This window comes from Lissotriton helveticus, chromosome 2_1 (assembly GCF_964261635.1).
Source record: "Lissotriton helveticus chromosome 2_1, aLisHel1.1, whole genome shotgun sequence".
Classification (NCBI taxonomy): Eukaryota; Metazoa; Chordata; class Amphibia; order Caudata; family Salamandridae; genus Lissotriton; species Lissotriton helveticus.
This window is the reverse complement of record NC_136059.1, coordinates 1,652,434,579-1,652,458,538: the sequence shown is the minus strand read 5'-3', so window position 1 is coordinate 1,652,458,538 and position 23,960 is coordinate 1,652,434,579. Positions and strand designations below refer to the sequence as shown.

Genomic DNA, 23,960 nt, shown 5'->3' with positions numbered 1-23,960 from the left:
AAAGAATAGTTACTTACCTGTAATCCTTACTTCTGCACCAGAGAAATCACCATTCTAGTTATAAGCATTTAATCATCCCACTTACATGCTGGATGCCAAAGCGCTTTTTTTACAAAACACACACACACACATATATATATATATATATATCAAAAATTTAATTTTCACCCGAATGCATCGGAATGACAGAGGACTTTCCATTTTACACATTATGAATTATGGTGCATTTTGGGTGATGTGGTCCCATCGTCAGGCCACATGACCACCTGGACTTCAATCTACTTACCTGTGAACAAGGCGCATGCGCGCCGAAACGCGTCAGGATATAAGTTAATAACTGCCGTGCACAGACCCAATAAAGCGTCAGTGTGAGTGAACTTCGCAGCTGTGGGCTCTTCATTTTTTGGTGTTAAGGCAACAGGATTCTCCGTTCTTGTCTCAAGAGCCTGCCCTGCAGAGCCGGGGGCCCCGGAAAAATGGAGAAATTTGGAACTGTGTAAACGGAGGGGCATGGCTCGCTCATCAACCACACCCACGCTAATGGACTTCCGTGTGGATTTGGTGGTGGTTAAGAGAAAGGGAGACAAAGGAGGTGCTTCCTCCTTCTGACAGACTGCGACTTTCCATCTCATGCAAGTATTTTGTGCGTGGCAGTAAACAGCATTGTGCTTGTTAATTTTCACCCGGGAAAAATGGAGAAATTTGGAAATATATATATATATATATATATATATATATATATATATATATATATATATATATATATATATATATCCACGCTCCTAGACACCAGCAACACGAGTCACTCTGGTAGTGGGTGCTTTTTTCGCGGCGGTGTCCCACGATAAAAATGTCAGCTCCAATTCCTCAAAGATACCCAGCCGGGTTGGAAGAATACAGCACTCTCGGGGTTTTAGCTTTTCAGCAAGGGTTTATTGCAAAAACAAACGCGTTTCGGGAGAAACTCCCTTCGTCAGTGTCTACAGTCGAACGCATTGCGCGGCACCATTATATGAATCCGCTACGGGTAGATGAAACAAACATAGGACTGTTACAACCATTGGTTTTTACGCGCCATCTTTGAATGTGCATTTTATTAACACAGATAATACTTTCACAATATACATTTTCAATATATTCAATCATGCTTTTCACTCACAATTGATCACGCCGTGTATCGCCGTGTATCGGCAAGCATGCACCTTAAAAAATTATTATATTTTTTAAGGAAAGAGGTATTATGGCAATCGTGAAGCCCTATGTGCACTGATTGTCTCGGCATAGTTATCCTAAGAGGCGATGACTTTAACATTGAGACATCACTATAAGCATACAATTATCGTTGAGATATAAAGGCAATACCTATTTATGGTTTCTATCTTGCCGTGTATCGGCATTTGCAGCCATATTGGCCGCAGAGAATCCTAGGATAATACCATTTGTCCAGACGGTGACATCATGCAGCATGCTCAAAGCACTCTAATAACCCCTCGTGAATCATCTCAAATGGTACATCTTAAAACAACAATCTAATAAACCCCCATCCAAAATACATATCCATAATTCAATTTGCTTCCTCAGCAATTCTTTCATACTTCAGAGTTCCTCACAATCCAGTTTTTTGTGTATAGGGTTATCCTAAGTGGGATGCCATTTCTTACCCCATATTCAAACCTCTAGGTGCTTTGGTCTCTAAGTCAATTATATACCGGGACTCTAATCTTCTGAGTGTCTGTAATTTATTGCCACCTCGTGGACTCTCAGAGACACAGTCCAAACAGAAAAATCTCAGAAGATCCCTGTTGCTGTCATGTTTTATTGCAAAATGCCGGGCAACCGGGTAGGACAAATCTCTATTGGCGATCGCCCGCATGTGCTCTAGCACCCTTAGTTTTACTGGATTGATAGTGCTGCCGATATACCTTAGTTGGCATGGACACATTAGACAGTAAACAGCATGATCTGTATGGCAAGACATCATTTTGTTTATTCTCTTGCCCCCTTTACAACCTCTCACATCATAAGTTAAAGTTTGTTTGCTGGATGCGCAGGCTTTACACTTCCCACAGGGGAAGAAGCTCTTTGTATCCTTCAGTGTTTCCTTCATCTTAGATATTGGATTTAAATGACTTTGAACTATATGATCACGTAGAGATCTAGCCTTTCTGAAGGTTATGATTGGGGCGGCTGGTATATCAGGACCAACGATGTGGTCAGTTTTTAAAATATGCCAGTGTTTAGTCATAATAGATCTTAGTTTGAAGGAGTTGGCTGAATAGGGTGTGATCATGCGAAATTTACCATTAGTGTTAGAACGTGTCTTTTTCTCAAAGAGAGAATGCCGGGACAATTTCCTTACTCTATTAAGAGCATCATGTAAGAGATTTCGTTTGTATCCTCTGTCAGTGAATCTGTCAATGCTTTCACTAGCTGCCTTTTCAAAGTCTTCATCTTGGGTACAATTGCGCCTGAGTCTAAGCAATTCCCCATAGGGGATGCTGTTAATGAGTCTCCGGGGGTGACTGCTGGAGGCGTGCAACACGCTATTTCCAGCCGTAGGCTTTCGGTACAGTAGGGTACAAATCTTACCATCTCTAACCCTCACTTCAAAGTCCAGATAATTGACCTTTTCTTGACTCACTTCCCCTGTGAATTTTAGGTTGCAATTGTTGTTATTAAGCAGTTGTATGTACTCTTTGGCCTCTGCCACAGGCCCATCCCACACTAGGAGCAAGTCATCTATATACCTGCTCCAAGCTACCACTTTGTTGTTCCATGTGGCATTTTTGGGGGCCCAGGCTACCTGCTCCTCCCACCAGCCGACGAATAGATTCGCGAGCCCATCGCCGTACCAGATAACTGTCTGTATATGTCAGCCTGAAAGAGAAACATGTTATGATGTAGACAAAAATTGATAAGTTCTAACAACATCTTGTTATGCATAGCATGTTTTAGTTGCTTTTTGTTCAGGACATATTCTAAGGCATGTAGGCCCTGTTCGTGCTCAATACACGTGTAGAGACTTGTTATGTCAAGGGCCAAGAGTACATAAGTCAGTTGCCAGTCTAGTTTTTCCACTTTCTCAATGAAGTCTGATGTATCTCTGATGTAAGACTTTAGTGAGAGTACAAATTCGAATAGATAATGGTCCAAGAATTTTGGAAGATTTTCAGTTAATCCTCCTATAGAGGAGATAATTGGTCTCCCTGGCGGATTGTCAATGTTCTTATGGATTTTTGGCAGGTGATAAAAAGAAGGCAGAATTGGATTTACAGTTTTCAGAAATAAATATTCTTCCAGTTCTATCATCTACTTGCCATGCCATTTCTTCAATAGGTCATGTAGTGTATCAATACTTGAAAGATAATCTTTCTTGGTATTTACTGCATAACTAGTCTCGTCTTGTAATTGTCGCATGGCTTCTGTCACATATTGTTCTCTTGACATGATAATATTACCTCCTTTGTGGGAGGGTTTGCATACGATGGAATTGTCCTCCAACAGTCTTTTTATAGCCAGTTTCTGTTCTATAGTAGTGTTGAAGGTTCTTCTTTGGGTAGTTTGCTCCGTCCTTATGGTCATCAGATCCCTGGTAACTGTATCGGAGAAGATATCGATGGCATCCATAGCCGTTTGTGGAACAAATTTGGAATTAATTTCAACCCACTTTTTGGTGCTTTCAGATCAATTGCAATACTGGCTAGTCTCTGTGTGAGAGTATTTGTTACTTCGCTTGTTTCCATGTGACCCTCTGATCGGAGGTTATGTAAAACTTCACATGCGGTCAAATCATTGACGTTTAAAAGGTCAGTATCTTTCTTGTTATTTCTCAGATGTTTTACTTCTTTGGCAGTAGGTTTAACCTTAAAAAATTTATGTAATTTGATCTTCCGAATGAATTTATAAAGATCAATTCTGGTTTGGGTGTACTCCATATTGCTTTTCGGACAGAAAGTAAGTCCCAATTTTAGAACGGATTCCTCCACAGATGTCAGGGGTCTACGGGACAGATTAACTATAGTAAGGTGGTCAGATTGAGTTACCACCTCCCTCTTCTCTGACTTCTTGTGACTCTTGATACTGTATTGGTTTGCCCGCTGCCTCTTCCCCTTCCAGCCACCACATCTGGTTTGCCTACTCCTTCCGGAGGTTTGTTTTTGCCATCTCTCAGCCAGCTTTCTCTGATTACATTGAACTCCTAATGAAAAGGAGTTTTGGTAGCTGTCATCAAAGGGCCTGTCGTTTCATCGCCCAACACCTCACTTGCAGTCAGGTCTGAGTCAGAAGTTTCGACTCTTGATTCTGGTAGTACTTTTGGCACCTGACTCTTCTTTGCCAGATCTTTTTGTGGCTGGTCATATTTTTTGGAGAAGGTCAGGACCCTGCCCATCGCGTAGTCCCGTTCGTCACGGTCAAACTTCTCCTGCTTCCTCATTTTAATCTTTATTTCGTATTTCTGTAATCTTTTTTTCATAGCTGCCCTTAGTTGTTCCTGTTCATCTTAATCGGGATTTTCTGAGAGTGCTTCTTCCATCTCCTCAATCTCCTTTACCACCTTGTCTCGGTCACTCCATGCAAATTGGACTAGGATTTCGAGCATCCCTTTACATGAGTTGCCTATGTGCGTAGCCCACGTTTCCAGCAGGAGGGGATCTGGATTTTCATATGCAGGGACAGTAAAAATATGTAATCCTCTAGGCACCCTTTGTACCTCGATATATCCTTGCAAAGATGTCCCCTCCCACCACTTTCGTAATTCTCTCTCGTAAAGTTTCTCCAATTTATAAAACTGGGTTGTTAATGTGTTTGTTACCTCCATGTTGACCTTTGGAGGTGGTTTTGAGATGTCAGGGTTTTTGTTTTTAAAGATGTCCCCAGCCGCGTCTCTGCGTTCTGACATATTAAACATGTTTGTAATGTCCTGGAATAGTATCGTAGTGTCCCGGTCCCGGGATACCACTGCCTCCCCGTGCTGAGTTGCTATAGGGCCCCTCGCTACACCGCTTATTAATTCTCAATTCAGGACCGCTCGGAAGAAGAAATTAGAAAGCAGGCTTACCGCATGCCTTTTGTAGCTCTTTCGCGGACTCCTGCACTTCCTCGCTGCCCGGTCAGATGTGGATCCGGGGAGAAGAACGATTCTCCGTCCTCCTACAACCTCCACATAAGCAGCGTTGCACTCGTTCGTAATTTATCCACGCTCCTAGACACCATCAACACGAGTCACTCTGGTAGCGGGTGCTGTTTTCGCGGCGGTGTCCCGCGATAAAAATGTCAGCTCCAATTCCTCAAAGATACCCAGCCGGGTTGGAAGAATACAGCACTCTCGGGGTTTTAGCTTTTCAGCACGGGTTTATTGCAAAAACAAACGCGTTTCGGAAGAAACTCCCTTCGTCAGTGTCTACAGTCGAACGCATGATTGAAAATGCATATTGAGAAAGTATTATCTGTGTTAATGAAATGCACATTCAAAGATGGCGCGTAAAAACCAATGGTTGTAACAGTCCTATGTTTGTTTCAACTACCCTTAGCGAATTCATATAATGGTGCCGCGCAATGCGTTCGACTGGAGACACTGACGAAGGGAGTTTCTCCCGAAACGCGTTTGTTTTTGCAATAAACCCGTGCTGAAAAGCTAAAACCCCAAGAGTGCTGTATTCTTCCAACCCGGCTGGGTATCTTTGAGGAATTGGAGCTGATATATATATATACACACACACACACACACACATATGTATATACATTCACAATAAAATTCCCCAGATATGCAGGACCGGACTCCGCAGACAGATAAAGTGACAACTTTTTATTGAAAAGGCAAGCGGCTTCCCCTCCCCGCATTCAGTTCCTGGCCTGACGCGTTTCAAAGCGTTTAGTGCTTCTCATCAGAGGCCGTGTTCGCTGGCATTTTAGAAGGCTTTCCACACCTCCCCTTAATTAATGGCTTCCGGTGCCCCGACATGATTGCAAGTGATTGTTAATGTATGCGGGGAGATGTAGTCTTTTTCAGCCCATTTACACCCTCCAGTGGGTTTGTCAGTTTACACAATTTGGGAACATTAATCTTCATACATATATACATATATATATATATATATATATATATATATATATATATATACATATATACACATATATATATACATATATACGGGAAACATCGTTAACAACGCAGTCACTACACCGCAATGCTGTTACAAAGCGGTCGTTACACCGACCGCGATGTAACCACGCTATGCCATTACAACGCAAGTCTTTACATCGACTTGCGCTAGATGGCGTGCTAACATTACAAATAGTGTAGTTTACTATCCCAACACCTTCCCTACTGTTAAGTGGACTGGAGTTGGAATAGTAAATGACACTTTTTTAATGTTAGCACGCCATCTAGCGCAAGTCGATGTAAAGACTTGCGTTGTAATTGCATAGCGTGGTAACATCGCAGTCGTTGTAACGACTGCGATGTAAAGGCATGCGTTGTAATAGCTAGCGTTGTTCCGTCATACATCCCATACATACATACCCGCCACTTCGAACTAGTACATGCCAAGAATTTGAACCATCTAAAATATTTTGTAATCGATTCCATACCAAAGAACATACGAGGTGGGGATCGAGAAAAACTCTTAAGGCAGCTCGAAAGTAAATACATTGTACTCCTCGACACTAGGATACCAAATGGGTTAGACAGGGGGGAAGACTTACAGGTTTTCCTCTGAGAGATCACTGGTAACCTACACTAGTATCCATAGCAGATCAGTACTACGTTTGAGGTTTATCATTGTGGAACAATTACTCGTTGAGTGATTCAATATGTCTTAATCTGTAAATACAACAAAATAGGTCTTGACCCACCTTTTGAAACATCCTGCAATGATAGTATCTTGAATTTAGTTAGCTTTCCCTAAACTTTGTAACATAAAGGTACCCCCTTGATTCCTTGGTTCAGTTCTCTCAGGCGTTTTGATTTTGATTCTGATTTTGATCTTGATTTTATTGTTAATTGTATTTACCGGGTTGTGGCTAGAGTTAACATGAACTCAGTGCACCACATTACTACAAAAGTCACTATGGCTTTAGTTGGTTTGTAGTAACAGCAGTTTTGCTTTGTGTTAATAACTGTGTATATACATGGAAGATGAAGAAAGAGGAAAAAAAAATGTTTGCGCCTGTACAGTTGTTTATATTCATTACATGTGATTGATCACATTGTATGATGCATTATCACTTTGTACATATAGCGATGAATACATGCACTTTTTTTAATTTTGAGCACTTTAGCACTTTTTAGTTGACATGACAATTGCATGAGGGTTTGTATTATATTTAACAGACATAGTTTGATACATCTATTTATGTTATCTTCCCTCTAGGGTGCACATGGTTGGATATTACAACATGTGTTGTCACTCGAGATGGGTTGATCTACAGTATGAGGAGTGTGGCAGGCTCTTGCATTTTTATTTGCAATGCGTATAGTTGGTTGACAAAAATTGATTGTCATGATTATTAATTTGCATTTCTGGGATAGTGAGTTTTTGTTTAGTAAACTAATCCCAGGAAGTTCGTGCTTATCACTGTATATATATCGTAAATGTTTGTATCAGTATTTCCTCTATGTCTATTACCCTCATGTTTGATGATGTCTACATTGAACACAGTATTTAAACACCCCCATTGGTGATTTGAGGCCATGTGATCAAGGCTGTTGTTACACAGCCGAAACGCGTCATGCTGATGGAGAGGAGAGAATAAAGGCACTTTATTACACTGAATTTTGGTGTTGAGAGATCTGTACCTGGAGGAGGAGAACGCGTGGTGAGCCAATCTCACAGGACTTTGTGTATATATATATATATATATATATATATATATATATATATATATATATGTATATATATATATATATATATATATATATATATATATGTATATATATATATATATATATATATATATATATATATATATATATATATATATATATATATATATATATATATATATATAGCTGCAGTTTTGAACCAGGGTGGTGCCGGCGCTCAATTTCTCGGCGTGGTGCGTGATTTCTACGACAGGGTCAGTCGTTCAATTATTAAAGCTAATCCACTAGGGAAATGAAGACGCACACACTCGTCTGGAAAGTTAATTACAGGGGTTTATTTTCTCCCTTAACCCAACGCGTTTCGCTTCTCACGAAGCTTGCTCACGGGATATATATATATTATTTTTATTTTTTTTGCTGGCTTCGTCACAAACATCCACTTCCTCACAGGAAAGAGGAACGCGGACCCAAAGTTCCTGGTGCAAACGTGAGTTTATTTAATTGCCCTGCATCTACGCCATAACGCGTTTCAGCCCCACCTGGGCCTTGATCACATGACACACTATCGACTGCACTAGAATCACCCCTAGGCACCAGTTAATGAAACACAGATACTTTAGTATTGTAAGTACACTGGGCTTCTTGAGATGCTTTTGTTTTTTTAAGCCTGTCTTCCATGTCGGAATGGGCATAGATTCCCTTTCTTCTCGAGAACAGATGCAACCATTGTCATACACCCTGAAACAGTGCTGACTTAGGGCCTTGAGGTAGAACTTTGTATAGATTTTTTTTTAATGTCTATTACATTTTAATTTTTTTTTGGTCTGCAAAAACTGACAGTTACTGCATAAACATAGTAAACAACATAACTGGCACTAATAATCAATTGCACTCAATCACTGAATAATCCAGTGACAGACCGTGCAGCTTGTGTGCCCTGCAGAGGTACCGTTAACATTAGGGATCGTTAAGTACACCTAGACATACCAAATAAAACACAATGTTAACATGACCTGGTCAGATGGAGCAACAACACTACTGAAGGGGGTCCAACATTCAATAACAATCGTAAAAAAAAAATGAAGAAGCGGGAGAGAAATAAGGGGATATAGCGGAATCATCCAGGACACGGCACCCCTCTTCTAACCTAAGGTAGGTCCCCTACTGGTGGGGTTCGCACAGTCTGTCTAGCAATAAAGCACATAGGTATCTCACATCCGGGGCATACACTGCCTCATAATAATCTATGAATAGCGCATTACTATCTGCTTGAGTATTCACAGTGTGACCACTAACATTTCGGACCTCCTTGATGAATATACTAGGACTTTCCGAGTTCAGTAGCGAGGCAAGTATAGGCTCTGGCTTGTCGCCATCTGCGGGTTGCCTGGCCAGATAAGTTTTGTAGTCAATGCTGCCAAGTTTGCTGTTCAGATCCCCATGTCGTTTCTGCAGTGCTCTTTGGCACGTCAAGGCCTTTAAATCATCCACTGCTTTCCTATCGGCCTCCCAGATCAGATCTTACATTGTCAGCAAGCTATGGATTAGAGATGCTTTGGTTCCCCCCATGTAGCATTAATACAGTGTCCTCTCACTCGGTCCCCCTATTCTCCACTGACCCCTCATTGTCCTCAAAATATTGCTGTATGTGTGTGCCAATGGTCTACTGAAAGGCTGCATCCAGGAGGGCCTCTGGTTGCAGTTTCCAGGTGGGGATTCGGGGGCGGACTCCTCCCCACTGGAAAGAGACACGCAATGGGCTGAGATCAGTGAATGTTTGTCCTGATATTCCTAGCTGACCACCTTGGGCCACCCAACATGCTGACCCATTCCGCAGAAAGGTGGAAAAATACTTTTGGTGAGGAGAGTCATGTCTCCATCAACAACTCTGACAGCCTTGTCGTCAACGTCGACTTACCCCTTCTCGATGAGCAAGATGTGACTAGCTCTACCTTTGACATAATGGACCTCAAAGTCACTGCATCTCCCTTTCAAGAGGTCCTTGGAGACTATGGAAGGGGAGATGGTAGAGGGAATGTCCTCTCCACGTCCTTCCAGATGTGTCTTTGCATCTTAACAGGTCTTAATGAAGACAATGTCCTTCAGAGTTCTTCTTGACAACTTTCTTCTGAATTTAAAGGTGTCTGGATGATGAGCAGAAGGTAAGCAAACAATACAGAACAGCGTGAGGGTACCTTTTTTTTTTAGGCGAATGTGTGATATATAAATCACAAAGGACGCGTTAATTTCACATGAAACTCGAGGGTTTCTTCACCATTTGTGAATCACTTCAACAATGACTTTTAATGAAGTCGATTAAATAAATTTTAATGAAGTCAATCAAATAAATTCTGGATTTGACGAATGTTTTTATTTACATTCATTTTCAAGTGTTTTCATCATTCCATGTTGCAATATAATCCTTTTAAAGCATTACTTCATGCCCAATGCATTTCGGGTTTAGGGTAACCCTTCGCCAGGGGCCTGTGTCAAATGAAAACATACAGGACCTTAGCAGTCAGCAAAAAACCAAACCATGATACACTAATACATAATTCTATACTATTATGGGACATTGATATGTTTTAAAAGAAAGAAAACAAGTTGTTATCATAAATTGACATATTATTCGGAAGTACTCCGATACATAGAAATCACTATATGTATAACGATGTTCGTACTACTCATGAACAGGATCATAAACAAACGATAAAGTGGGTAGCGTGTCCCGGCTTAATTAAGACAGCGTGAAAGTACATTGTGCTAAAGTAATCGATAGCAAGCCTGTTTTGATTGTGCAAGTTTAAAAGAAATACGAACAAAATTAATTTGTTACTTACTAGAAGAATGACGCGTGAGACTCGCGGTGTGAAAAACGCCGTATTGGACTGAGTTTTGGAGAACCTATCAGTAAAGGTGTTGTAGCCAAAACTGGCAGTCACGTGATAGTGATGTTCGCGGTCAATATCAGCGTTCGAAATATCATTAATCAAATGGTGTGTGTACACCCTTGTGCAAAACAATAAATGTTTGTTGGACAGTTGCGTGTTGATTATGTATACCAGAAAAATAGACATATAAAGGGGGACGGTCTTCTAGACCTGAGGATTCATTAGGCGTATAGTGATTGGTCAGGAATTAGACCACGTGATGTAGGTCCGATACATAAACAAAAGGAATGCACCGAACGTGCAAAAGAGTGATCGAATCTGTATTAGAGGTGCAATCGCGGTAATTTCTGATTGAAATCTAGATAGGGAAAATCTCATAAGCTAGCTGAGACACAGACGGGGAATGCAGTGAGTGTGTATATATCACGCGTTTATGTGATATTTGCCTTATGATTATGTCTCAAATGACTAAACCGATAAACATCGGATTCAATACAGTGGAGTATTCACTGTTTAACGTCTAGTGCAAATTAACTATGTGTATATTTAAATGAAAACATATATACAATGTCAAAACAAAAGAAACAATTTTTAAGTAGTACAAGCATTATAATGCAATTTCATAATGGATAAATTCTGATGGGTCATGTAAAGGATGGGGAAGAGCTCAAAGTTCAAAGTTGTGTCTATAGTTCAAAGAAAACCTGTTAGTTCAATTCTGTCATTAAGCCCCGTTGGTTGTAGGGCATTAAGTTTTTTGATCCAGCGGAATTCTGCCTGTAGACGTTGTTTCATAGGATCCATGTCGCAGCGCTGCAGTAATACCTCCAGTATGGTGAACTTTAGTTGCGCTATTTGGTGATTATTTTCCAGCCAATGAGTAGCAACCACTGATTTAGTGTTCTTTGTGCGAATGTTGCTTTTATGTTCTGATATTCTTACTTTTAGCTTCCTTTCAGTTTGGCCAATGTATATTTTGCCACATGGACATTTGATGGCGTATATAACATTTTTGTAATCACAAGTACCGTTGTATTGTAGATTGATCTGGTACCCTTTCGTGGGGTGCATGAATTTATTCCCTGTCATTACATTATTGCAATGTGTGCAATTGAAACATTTCGACATTCCTTTATGTTGCAGTTTTTCAGCTTTTCTGGTGGTTAGTATTTCCTTCAAGTTCCTTGGCCTCTTGAAAGCGAAAGTCAGACGTTCGCTATACAGATTTGTCAAATCTGGTTCATCTTTTATAAGCATCCAGTGCGGATTGATTATTTTCTTGATTTTGTTGGCTACTGTCGAATGTTTTAATACACATACTGTTTTGGGTTGATCTTCGGTTTGTGCTGATGGTGTTAACAAGCTCTCTCTAGATAATTTTTCCACTTTTCTCTGTGATATATCTAAGATCTCCTTGGGGTATCATCGAGCTAGATATTGATCTTCTTGTTCTTTCCATGTTTTTTCCAACAAATGCACTTCAGAAGTTATTCTTTTCAATCTGATGAATTGGGATGTGGGCAAATGTTTTTTTAAAGTTTCAGGATGAAAGCTTTGGAACAGTAAGCTTGAGTTACGATCAGTGGTTTTCTTATAGACTTGTGTTTGTAGATGTTGGTTACACATGGTAATTTGTACATCAAGAAATGAAATCGTATCTCCGTCGATAGTGTGAGTGAACGTGATTCTTGGATTCACTTGATTTAGTGCCGTGATGTTGTTGAGTAACATTTCTTTATCACCTCTCCAGATGAGGAATAAATCGTCAATGTATCTTTTAAAGATCACTAAGTTGTTTGACCAGTTCGTGTTCTCCAGAATGTTCTCGTGTTCGAATTTCGACATGAACAAATTGGCGTATGAGGGGGCCCCCCCGAAACCCATTGAGGTTCCATTACATTGGTTGTAGAACAGTGCGACAAGGACAGCGATACCTTGAGTTCACAAAATACATTTACAATTAAGTGATGTGCACGGAGATACAATCCTCAGTATCAAGGTACCTTTTTTAAAAACTTTTTTTACCCCATGCATAGAAAATTTCATTAAAAGGATGGTATTTTGTGAATAGAACAGAGACAATGTGCTGACAGTCCCTAACAGCATCAAGTGAAAGTACTTTTACAAAGTTTGAAGATCTTTCCAAAGTGAAAAACACGCAAAATGTTAGAGCTCAGTGCTCTAGGATCCTGTCAGCAGGACAGTCTCAACTGCTACATATTAGGCATGATTAGGTACTGTTGGTATGCTATTCCTTAAAGAATGAGTACATAATTAACTAGCCTCTCAGGCTTCTGTCTATCTGCCTACCTGGTCCTTATTTTTTGTCACACTTCTTTAAAAAAAAAATTGTGATAGAGTTTTCTAGTCACTAGCTTATTCTAATGAGTTTGGTTCAATTCAAAAATATTTTCTTTTTTAAATTACATAGCTAAACATTTGCCTATATGGCAGTTCACATGCTGTTCTAAAACATTTCTTTTTCTTAGACAATTTGTTCAAGTTAAAAGTGTATATACATTTTTAACATATGCTTTGTAAAACGTGCTCCAGTATCCCGCACATAGGTGGAGCAATTCAGTGCTCATGACTAATACCGAGGATCGTAGTAACGCGAAAGGGAGATGCTGTCCTCCAGGAGAAAGAAAGGATGTAAAGCTGTTGGTTGAGACTAGGAACCTGATCAGAGGCAAACCGGGGGTGATCCGAGTGATCAGAAGTGAATGCCCTCACACACCCAGATGAGTGTTATGCTTCACCACAGGGCTGCTCCTCGTTGACCCAGCACTGCAATGCCCAATGGGGCTCTTAATCAGAGGTTTTCTAATATGAGCGGTAATGATGAGTGCAAGTGAGGATGTAAGTGTAGAGTGGTGTACTAGGTGATTTAAAATAGCTTAGGAAGGAATGTTTTAATAAAGTGTCTCCCTTTAGAGGTATAAAAGCACGGAAGATGTCACAGGAATCAATGTCCCTAGACAGCTTCAACAGGAGTAACATATGGCCCAGCAGGACCGGGTGTTGACGTCTTCCCTAGATTGAGAGAAAGAATGAGCAGTGAATGTGACCAATCAAAGTGTGTCACCTGCACCTGCTATGGTACAGATCAAGTTATGACCCTGTTTGTGTAGTAACAATGCCTCTTATGTAGGGCAGAGGATCACCTTACGAGAATAAAGTGGACCAAAAGGGTAACTAACCAGAGAGCTGCACTCCTCTGCCGTCCTGGAGGTTAATAATGAAGATTCCTGGAGCAGGAATAGCCTGTGAAATACTGCGGTTTTGAAAAACATATAGTCCATGAAGCAGGCTAAAGCTCTAACTATGGTGGCTAATCAAACCCTATCAAAAATGTGAACATCACATTCCTAAATTACTTCAAATGCATCCACAAATGAAACAAGGTGAAAAACATAAATGGGACAATTACATTTAGTGATTCAAGTGACTCTTGAGGGTACTATTTGGTTGTGATCATGTTTTTCATTTACACTTGCATTTTATTTGCAGTTATTTTTTCAATGAATCAATAGTCGTTCAGAACAAATTTGGAGTTTATCTTTTTTCTTTCTCTCGCACACACACACAGAAAGATCCATCATAATACATGTTATTGTTAATCTATGTATTAAACACTGAAGTCTAATTGTTATTGGTATGATCATTATTATCATAACACACCTGTTGTCTAACTCTTAAGATAATAAACATTAATTTAGTGTTTTGGGTAGAAGTGTTGATCATATCCAGAACTCTGTACCTGCTGGGTTCATATAAAGGTTGAACCCTGTTGACTATAGGCCACAGGTCCTGGAGTGACTTCTGTGGTGTCATCAATGAGGTCATTTGGTGCTGTGATTTATGACGCTCCAGCTATTCTAAGTCTTCTGGGTCCCCTCACGACTTCAGTCGCTAGTCACATTCCACTATTTTTGTATATGGTTTGGTCTCCCCTGGGAGCCCACTGTATTTTCGCGCTTCTTACCGGTCGTATTTTCAAACTATGGTGCGTATTGTATCTCCGCGTAGGAGATACTGCATTCAGTTAGTGAGTGTCTGCAATAGATAACTGTTTTTATAACTACACTGTGTGGTTCTTTTTCACTTAATCTGCACTACAAAATTAGATACTGGTAAAACCAGCTGCTTTACACTCCTCCTAGACTAAGCCTAAAGGCTGCTCTCCACAGCTACCACTTAAAGAGCTTTCTAAGGTTGTCTAAACCACTAAAAACACCATAAGGGTTGCCTGGATTGGTGCAGGATGCTACACTTGATTAAGTGTACACCATATACCAAGCCAGCCTCCTACATTGGTATGCAGCGGTAGGGATTCAAGCTTGCACTTTTTTACCAGCTAATCTAAGTGTGGATAAACTGAAAAACCATCACTAACATTAGGCACATATAAAATGTTTTATAGATCCGTTCTGCACCTAGTATGTCTTTAGTCCAGTGGGTCTCTGCTCTCTAGGTACAATAGCCTTATGTTCGAGGAACTGAGGACCCTGTGTTCCTCTAGAAAACTTAAGACAGGGAAAAATCCTAGCACCCAGCGCCTATTAGAGGTGTTACTGCAAGATGACCTCCTGAAGGCTGGTGGGTCAGATGAGCAGGACAAGGTGGATGGGCAGGAGCCAGAAGAGGAGTCAGGAGGAGTTCCCCTCCTTGACCCCAATGCTGTCTCTGACCAGGAGGAGTCCAATGACTCCACCCTGTTGAACTCTGATCCCACAGGGAATAGTGCAGATGGCTCAGAAGTTGCCCCTGGAAATATGTCCCCCTTTATTCCACCTGGGAGGGTACAGGGTAGGCAAAGGAGGACTAGGTCTTCCTCTGCTGAGTCCATTGCCTCTGAAACTTCTGTAGGAACACCCATCTCTAATAAAGGGATTACTACATCGATAGGGAGTACCAAAGGATCCAACTTGAGAAAATGAGACTCAGGAAGGATCATTTGGCCCTTGACAAGGAGGCCTTAGAAGTACAGAAGGCTAGGAAACATTTGGGACTAGAGTCCAATGGTGGCAGCCCCAGTGCCCCTAGAATCAGGGAAACCCTCCTTTGACACTAGAAACCTGAGCAGGATAGTCCCTCCGTACCAGGAAGGGGATTACATCCACAAATGGATCAATGCTTTAGAGAAAGCCTTTAAAGTACAGAAGGTCCCTCAAGGGCAGTGGGCAGCTATTTTGTGACTCTCCTTTGCTAACAAAGGAAGAGATAAGCTCCTCTCTATTAGAGAAGAGGATGCTGACAACCACACTGTCTTGAAGAATGTCCTCATAGATTGGTTTGGCTTAACCACTGAGCAATACAGGATCAAGTTCAGAGACACCCAGAAGCCACCCACTTAAGTCTGGGATGATTTTATAGATTGTGCTATTACGGCTCTGAAAGGCTGGCATCATGGAAGCAAGGTGCAGGACTATGATGGACTGTAACATTTGTTGATGAGGGAGCACATCCTTAATAACAGTCAGAATCAACTTTTGCACCTGGTGGACTATAATCTGACCTTTCCCCAAGAATTGGGAAAGAAAGCAGATGAATAGGTTTGCAGCAGGGTTTCGAAGAAAAACCTAGGTGGTAGAGGTGACCAGAAGAAGCAGGATTCTTCTAAATCTCAAGATAAGGGTGGGGACAAGAATAAAGACAAGAAAGAGTCTTCTCAGGGCTTCCAAAAACCTGCATCTGAGGGTGAGTCCCAAAAAGGGCTAGAAGAAACCTTGGTGCTACTTTTGTAAGGTGAAGACTCACTGGGCAAAATATGCTGATTGTCCTAAAGCCAAGAAAACTACACATACCTTGTGAACTCATTGAAGAAAAGATTATATTCCATGATAGCAGGAGGTTGTGTTTGCTATATTAGGACTTGACCAATTGATCCCGCATTGAAGAAGTTTGCTGCAACATTGTCAGCACTGACGAAACGCGTCTTGGCAAGGACGAAGTGTATTTATAAGATATGAAAATAAAAAACACAGCTGTTAATACCACAATCTCAATTGCGATTTACAGAGTGGTCGGAGAATTCCTTGCTTTTTGGATCTTCCAGCAGGGGAAGAACTAGTGGCTCTCTCTCCTCCTAGAGCACCGGACAATTTTTTGCACTCTCATTTACTGTCATATCTAATATTCTATGTACAGTGGAAGTGGGCACCTGCGTTCCCAGCCACCAATAGTCATTTAAAGAAAATAATTAAATAAAAGCTTACAAGGCTTTTAAATTGTAAGTAATCAATCACTTGCCTTGAAACTGCCACAGAGGCTGCAAAACACCATGGTCTACATTTCCCCCTTCTAGATTCCATCAGCAATCTTGTTCCTGTTCTATCTTTTCTAGTTAGTGTTAGTCAAGTGAACCCGACTGAACATCCAAAAACAGAAGCAATTTGAATTTCAGATCACTCCTGCATTAATTCTAACTAGGGTTGTGATGAAAGAAAAATGATGACACTTATACAATGACCTACTCTCGGACCATGATAAAATACAGAGAACAAGTTTTGATCTCAAAGTTCTTTTCAAAGAGAACTCCACCCTGACACTGAACTTGTCACACGTTGGGACGTCATGGTAACAAGTATAATGAGTTACTTATTCACACAGCAGCCAAAAAAAGAACACGATTAAGAAGAATATAATCCTAAACATGAAAAAAAACTATCCATGGGCTAGAAAGGGCACAGCTCCTCAAACAGCCAAAGCACTTATGCACAACTTAAAAGACTGAAATATGAATGTAATTGATTGGTGAGCACATATACTGGCCAGTGGTATGGCTTGAAGAAAACTACAGAGTTTTGTACGACTAAGAGAATAGGCAGAGAGTAGTGGTGAACTAAAGACAAGAAAAACAAAATGTGGATTATTCATCAACGTTATTAATACTTAGGATGTAAAGATCTCTTCAGATCACAAAACAATAGTCTAAACTTTCAAATTTTTTTTTGAAAAAATATCCATCTTTGAAACAATACAAAGTAAGGCAACTAAAGAAAAATATCTAATTCAATTAAATCTACCAAAAATTGCTAAAAACAAAATCTCACTCAATGCTTCTCTGACTATACAGAAAAGTGTCACTACCATGAAATAACTTTCACTAGGCAAGGCCTCAGGCCTAGATAGACTGCCAATGAAAATGAAAAATGACTGCCAACTTCTTTTACAAAATCTTTACAAATACTCTGTTTTCACAAATTACACTTTTTCGCATCCATGGTTGCTGTGTCTGGAACAGCCAGCGACGTCACTACCATCCTGATTTCTAAAGCAAAACGCCCTTTCCAGGAATCAGCAAACTTTCAGCTAATCTAAGTATATACTGTAAAATTGAATGCTAAAAACCTAGCAAACAATGGTTCTTTTATGACTTAGAAGTCCAGCTCAAACTGGATTTATGAAAATCAGACTGGCAAATAACTATTTGGGACTGCTTTTGTCACATCATAAACAAAGTGGGAACATTTGCCACATAATTTGCTGCAATTGTGCTGGATGCTGAAATGAAACTTGACAGGAAGTCATGGCCCTTCATAGAAATAACCCTTGAACCCGCCTGTAAAGGGCCAACCCAGGTCACTTCTTCATTTGAAATGTCATGGCATTCTTACAAAGCCGGCATCAGATTGAATGGCCTGGCCGTGGTCCATTTTAACCCGAAAGAAGGTACTGACAAGGTTGCTCCATTTCCCCTCTACTGTTCCTGTTTTTTTTTTGTTTTGACTAAGACTCTTGGAATATAAGGATGAGATTCAGGGACGGAAGAGAGGCAAAATATACTGCAAACATTTTTCATATACAGAAGATTTAAACTTTTTTCAGAAATAGAATCCTCAGTCCTAGCAATTCTGATTACAATCGAAGGCTAATCAGTAGTCTCTGGTTTTAGTTTATAGAGGAATAAATCTAATAGCATACCTTTAGACATATGTTGCTCCCATAACAGGATGATCAAATGTTAATTCATTACAAATGAAAATCTATATTTTTAAACACATTTTACATTGTTTTTCTGTAATGGAAATTACATGTTTTTTTGGAACATAACTTTATTCATAATGAAAAGTTTATATTTCACAGGAACATGTTGATCTTTCCAAAGAATGGCAGGCACATATTTAGGTGGTCAAATTATTGAAATATTTTTAGGAATGTGTAAGACTTATGCAGATGTAAACCTAAATAGAACGTAACAGAAATCTTAACAGTAACAGCAGGAAGAGAGAGCACAAAGACAAGATTGAGCGAGTGGGTACATAGAGGTGTCAGAGGATTCGCCATGTGATGGGGAAAGGGGGCAGGAGGCAAGACTAGCCACTCAGAAAAGTGAGTTAGAGAATATTTGTGTAATTTACTTACTGACATATGACTGTGGATGTAATTTAGTAACTTTTGGCCATGGTGTGGGAGTAGTAGCAGCCAGCCTCCTTTGAAGCACAAGGAGCCTGACCTAGCATATGGTTTTATTTAATCTTGGCATCTTATTGGTCATATTACTGTATTTTAATGGTGTGTTTTATTTTTGTTCTTTGGCATGAAAGATACAAGCCGAAAGTATTCATAGGAAAGACAAAGTAAGAGAGAGAGGGATGAACAAATGATGCATGCTGCTTAGCTGAAGAGTGTAAAGAGCAATGGTTGGATGTTGAAGAGGTTGAGGGGTGAAAAGAATAAGCAGGGTATAAACGGGGGTGTGGAGTAACATTCGCTTTGGGTGGATCTAGTTACCAGGTAAATGCACGTTTTTGAGGTGTATACCATAGTGAAGGAATTGTTGGTAGAAGGGAGAACCTGAGAGTCTTTTCAAGGTGGGTCTTTAGGTCCCGAAGTGGAGAAGGGATTTTTTTAAAGCTCCTACTTGTGGGATAATTCAAACTGAAATGTAATGAAGTTGTTACCTTGGCTGCAGAGACCCCTTTCGTCTATGGCTGCTCGTGAAGAGACATTTTTTCATGAATCACGGCTACAGCGATTGATTTGAGTCTATTATACTGGTGTAACCTGTATGCTATCTGAATGTTTAAGTTCTTGGGAACCTGGAAAGCCTTTAAGTGATCTGCAGTATGAGAATACAAATTATGTATAAATGTCCATTCTGACTATATTAAGTAGCAGTAAAAATGACAAGAAATGATGTAAGGCCTAATTCAGAGTTTGGCAGATGCAGAACATCCACCAACCCCCCCCCCCCCCCCAAAGATGATATCCAGTCCACCCTACATAAAGTGTAGTGAAGTCCCATACATTATAATTAGGCGGACAGGACGTCTGATGCTTTTAGGTGGATGCCCCACATCTGCCATACTCTAAATAAGGTCCTTTAAATCGGTTTGAAGTGGTCTTAAAAATGAAAGTAGGTAGAATAAAAAGTCAAGAAAGAGTATATATTAGTTTAGAAAAATTTGCAATTTGCCTTCACCTTTTTAGGCAATTTTTTGTCACATTTTGTTGAAAGTGCAACATTTTCCTACCACTTTTAAAAACCTTGCCTCAATTTTAATAACTTTTCTCATGGGGAGAAAAAGGGGTTTGAATCCCCCATCCATCCATAAAATGTGGATTCTGCCCGGTACCCACAATCTAACCTCACCCTTCAAATATTAAGGAAAAAGCATCAGCATTTGATGTCAGAGATATACCTATTTAGTAACTGGACTGTGCCGTAGGAAACTGGAAAATTTGGGATCAATCCCAGCTTCCCTGCTTTTACAGTTGTGCAATCCTGGACAAATACTTTATTTCACCGAGCTTCCTTTTTTTTGTTCATTATCATGAATGAAAGCACCTTCAAATAGGTGAGTTCAGGATGTGCTCTGCACATAAACCTCTCAAGTTTGATTTATTAGCCTACGACGTTGTTCTACGCGTAATAAGAATCTAGGCAACATATAGGGTACACATGACAACTGATTTGCCTTTTAGTTCACTAATAGTAATGCCATAAGGACAGGGGCAGGTATATTTTTCAGTTCGTATTTTAAATTGTCCCTTTTAATAAATGTTCCACAATGGAAAGATATAATCTGATGTACCAAGGAGTACCACAAAGAGTCTAAGAAAAAATATACTTTTTTGAATTTTGATGACACTGTAACATATTTTAACATAATGTTTGTTTCATGATTTAAATGCTAAATATGTTCACATGTTCTGGTGCACAGGATCTTAGAGCCAGAGCTGGCCCTTGGCTCTGCTCTGGCTCGGTTCTCCGTGTTAATTTGTTGGTTTGCCCACTTCTACATTAAAGTGAAAATCCAAATGCTACCATTGACCTTGGAGCCCCTTGAGGAGCACTGCATCCACCCCTTGGATAAAAACTTCCCGCCACCCCCTCCTGACCATAAACCGAGGTCCAAGAAGGCAAATCTGATCTCCTGTACCAGGTTCAACTTCAATGGTAGCAAGACAAATCCATCAAAATCAAGAGGCTCACAGTATCAGAATTACATTAACCCTCTCTTGAGAATCTGAGACATACGATCTAGACTTCAAAGCAACTTTGAAGACAAGTCTTTTGAAGAAGGCTTTCACCCTACTCTGGATCCTCTTAGGGAAGAAGGGACTAGATCTCAAGCTTCAAAGAGAACTCAGGTCTCCGCAGTGCTGCTACGACAGACATCTGGGCAAATATCATGCATACAACTCATAACATTAGAACTTACAGGAATTATTTCTAAATCAGAACTTTAAACCCAGCAAAGTGGCCATAAAGTAAGAACATTGGCGCTTTACGAAATACATCAATAAATGATTCTGTCCCGAACAACTGTTTAATTATTTTTCCCTCTTCATAATGAACTTTTCTGTCTTGAATTATTACTTAGGTGCGTTGCCCTGAGCCCAGACAGGGTCGGAGTAGTACTTTACAACAAATAAAAAGTATTGGACAATAAACTACGATACACAGGGACAGAGGTAAATTGAACATGAACTCTTTTCCGCATTATTCATATATTCGTCACGACTGTCACAAACACGGTGGTCTCTCTCCAGGTGGAGGACTGTTGACCGCCCGGAGAACTGGAAACTCAGGCGGATCAAGACCCAATGATGACACAATTCACCTAACTCGTAGGGCAGCGAATAAAAATATACCGATCCTAAAGTTAGAGTGAATGAGGGTCCTCAGAGACAACCCTAAGACTCTGGTATACTAGACACGTGATTCATTCTCTTTTTCGATTAAAACACGTGCATACATATTCACTTGTCGTGTGATCATTTATTGGTTCTTTAGTTTAGCGTGACTAAGTCCATAAGCTCTGGAACTTTCAGTGGTTAACCTTCAAAGTGAAAGTTGTTTGCTTGCATGTTCTCTTCTCTGCAGGTTCAAACCCAAGGCTTTGTTAGTTAGAAAAGGGCATTGTGCATGTAGTGACAGCATGAGACTGGAGGAAACATGCGCTAACAAATATGGAAACAAGTTTTCATGGCGCAGAAGGAGGCACTCAAGGTCAATTGGCGTTCCAGTCTGAACGAGGGAGAAGACACATTGGGTTGCCAATTATCACCGTGAAAGATGGAAATGTACTGGGAATGAAGATGTGGGTTACCTTGAATATTGTGTGTTAATTGGTATTTCATTGCTAGTTAGAGACTCAGACCCCTTTAGGCTTTCCAGACCTCATTGCTATATCTCACTTTGTGTGGCTTTATGCTATGCAATATTTGATCAGAGTACTTGTACTGAAGTCTCCAATATTCTGACACCTGTCCTTGCAGTTTCCTTTGTTACTTAGATTTATTAGTGTTCCCTTAGTTTACTGCAGAACAACGTAGGATAGATGTCCTTAATCTTCTCATGACTAGGCAGGAATACCAAACTCTACAATTTAATCGGCAAATACTTTTTCTCATATTCTGTATGGTGGCAAAGGAGCTTTTAGTATGCTTTGTGTTATTGAGGCTGCATTTCCTCAGTAGATTTGTACGTATCTGGGTTATTTTGTACTTTTATAATATGTTTCTCAGACTCCTCTATATCAGTTTGTTTCAGAGTCTGTAATAAACCCCACTAAACTCACTAATTAGTCTTGGTCTTTATTGTGTGACTAAGCTATACTGTTTATGAATCAGGGAGTTTGATGTTAACTCACTCTTAACCATCAAACTACTATCAAGACACACCCAGAGAGGAGGAAAAGAAGAACATTTGAATGAAGGTCCCAGGGCTTCATCATACTCAACTGGTGCCAGGTAACATCTTGCACCGTGCCCACCTGCTACCCAATCTTATCAGTGTCACCAGCCAGTCAACTCAGGGATCCAAGTGCGAGGAACGCCATTTGTCTTGTGTGGAGAAGGGGGAGGTGGGGGGAGTGGGGCAGCAACACAGCCTGAAGAAAAAAATGCAGAGCTAGTCTCGAGTTGCTGGGTTGACACATCAGGATCTCTGCTGGGTCCAATGCTTACTATTAGGTTTTTACTGTGCTGGAGGCTGATCTCCCCATAATTGAAGCTGCCAACTGCTGCATGCACATGGCGTCGCAGAAAGAGGCCAGCTCTATCCAGAGGAAATATGTCTTTTTCATCAAAGCTGCGCCGCTCCGTGGATGGAATCTATTCATTATATATCAGAGTCTAAGACGGCAGCATAGAAACGAGTGAGGCTATCAGGACAGGAACATTAGTAAACTGCCTGGGGCAAGCAGCGGCACTGCACAGCAAGCCTAATTACAGATAAGGGTGAAGGAGCTGTAACTGTGTAACTAATGCATTTTAGTGAGGTGATGCAGACACCTGCACTGAAATGGGTGAGTCTAACCCTGGAGGCGTGGTACTTGGCAGGGCTGGATATTTGTCTAGACCACTAGGGCTCATTCAAGAAGGAAGGTTTCTTTGATACTCTGATGCACAAATCTACCCCAACTAACCATGAATTAACAGGTCTCTTAGAAGAGTCACATAGAGGCCTGGTCCAGGAAGTGGGCCTATAAAGGACTGACACCATAACAGAGCGAAAGGCCAGTGCTTTTGAAAATGGTTTCCACGAAAAAGGGGAACCCCCCTCCCCCATTCGCGCACACACACAATTTCGGTCTGGAGTAACAGCCAGGTGGGAAGCTGTGGGGTAAAAATTAGCTCTGGATCGGGACAAAGGTGTCTGGCCCCTAGAGTTGCCACCTAGCCAGTTTTCTACCAATATTTTCATGTCCTGGCACAAAAATAAGTAAAATCACCTACAGGCGGTATTTTTTGGCTTACCTGTACATATGCCAAATATAAATAAAAAGCGC

The 23,960-nt window shown here is 40.5% G+C and overlaps 1 protein-coding gene across 5 annotated transcripts in view; it reads right to left on the bottom strand.

Moving 5' to 3' along the window:
• Positions 1 to 23,960, bottom strand: part of TBCK (TBC1 domain containing kinase) — a 1,465,497-nt gene that overhangs the window by 991,497 nt on the left and 450,040 nt on the right. The gene's annotated exons all lie outside the window — the stretch shown is intronic.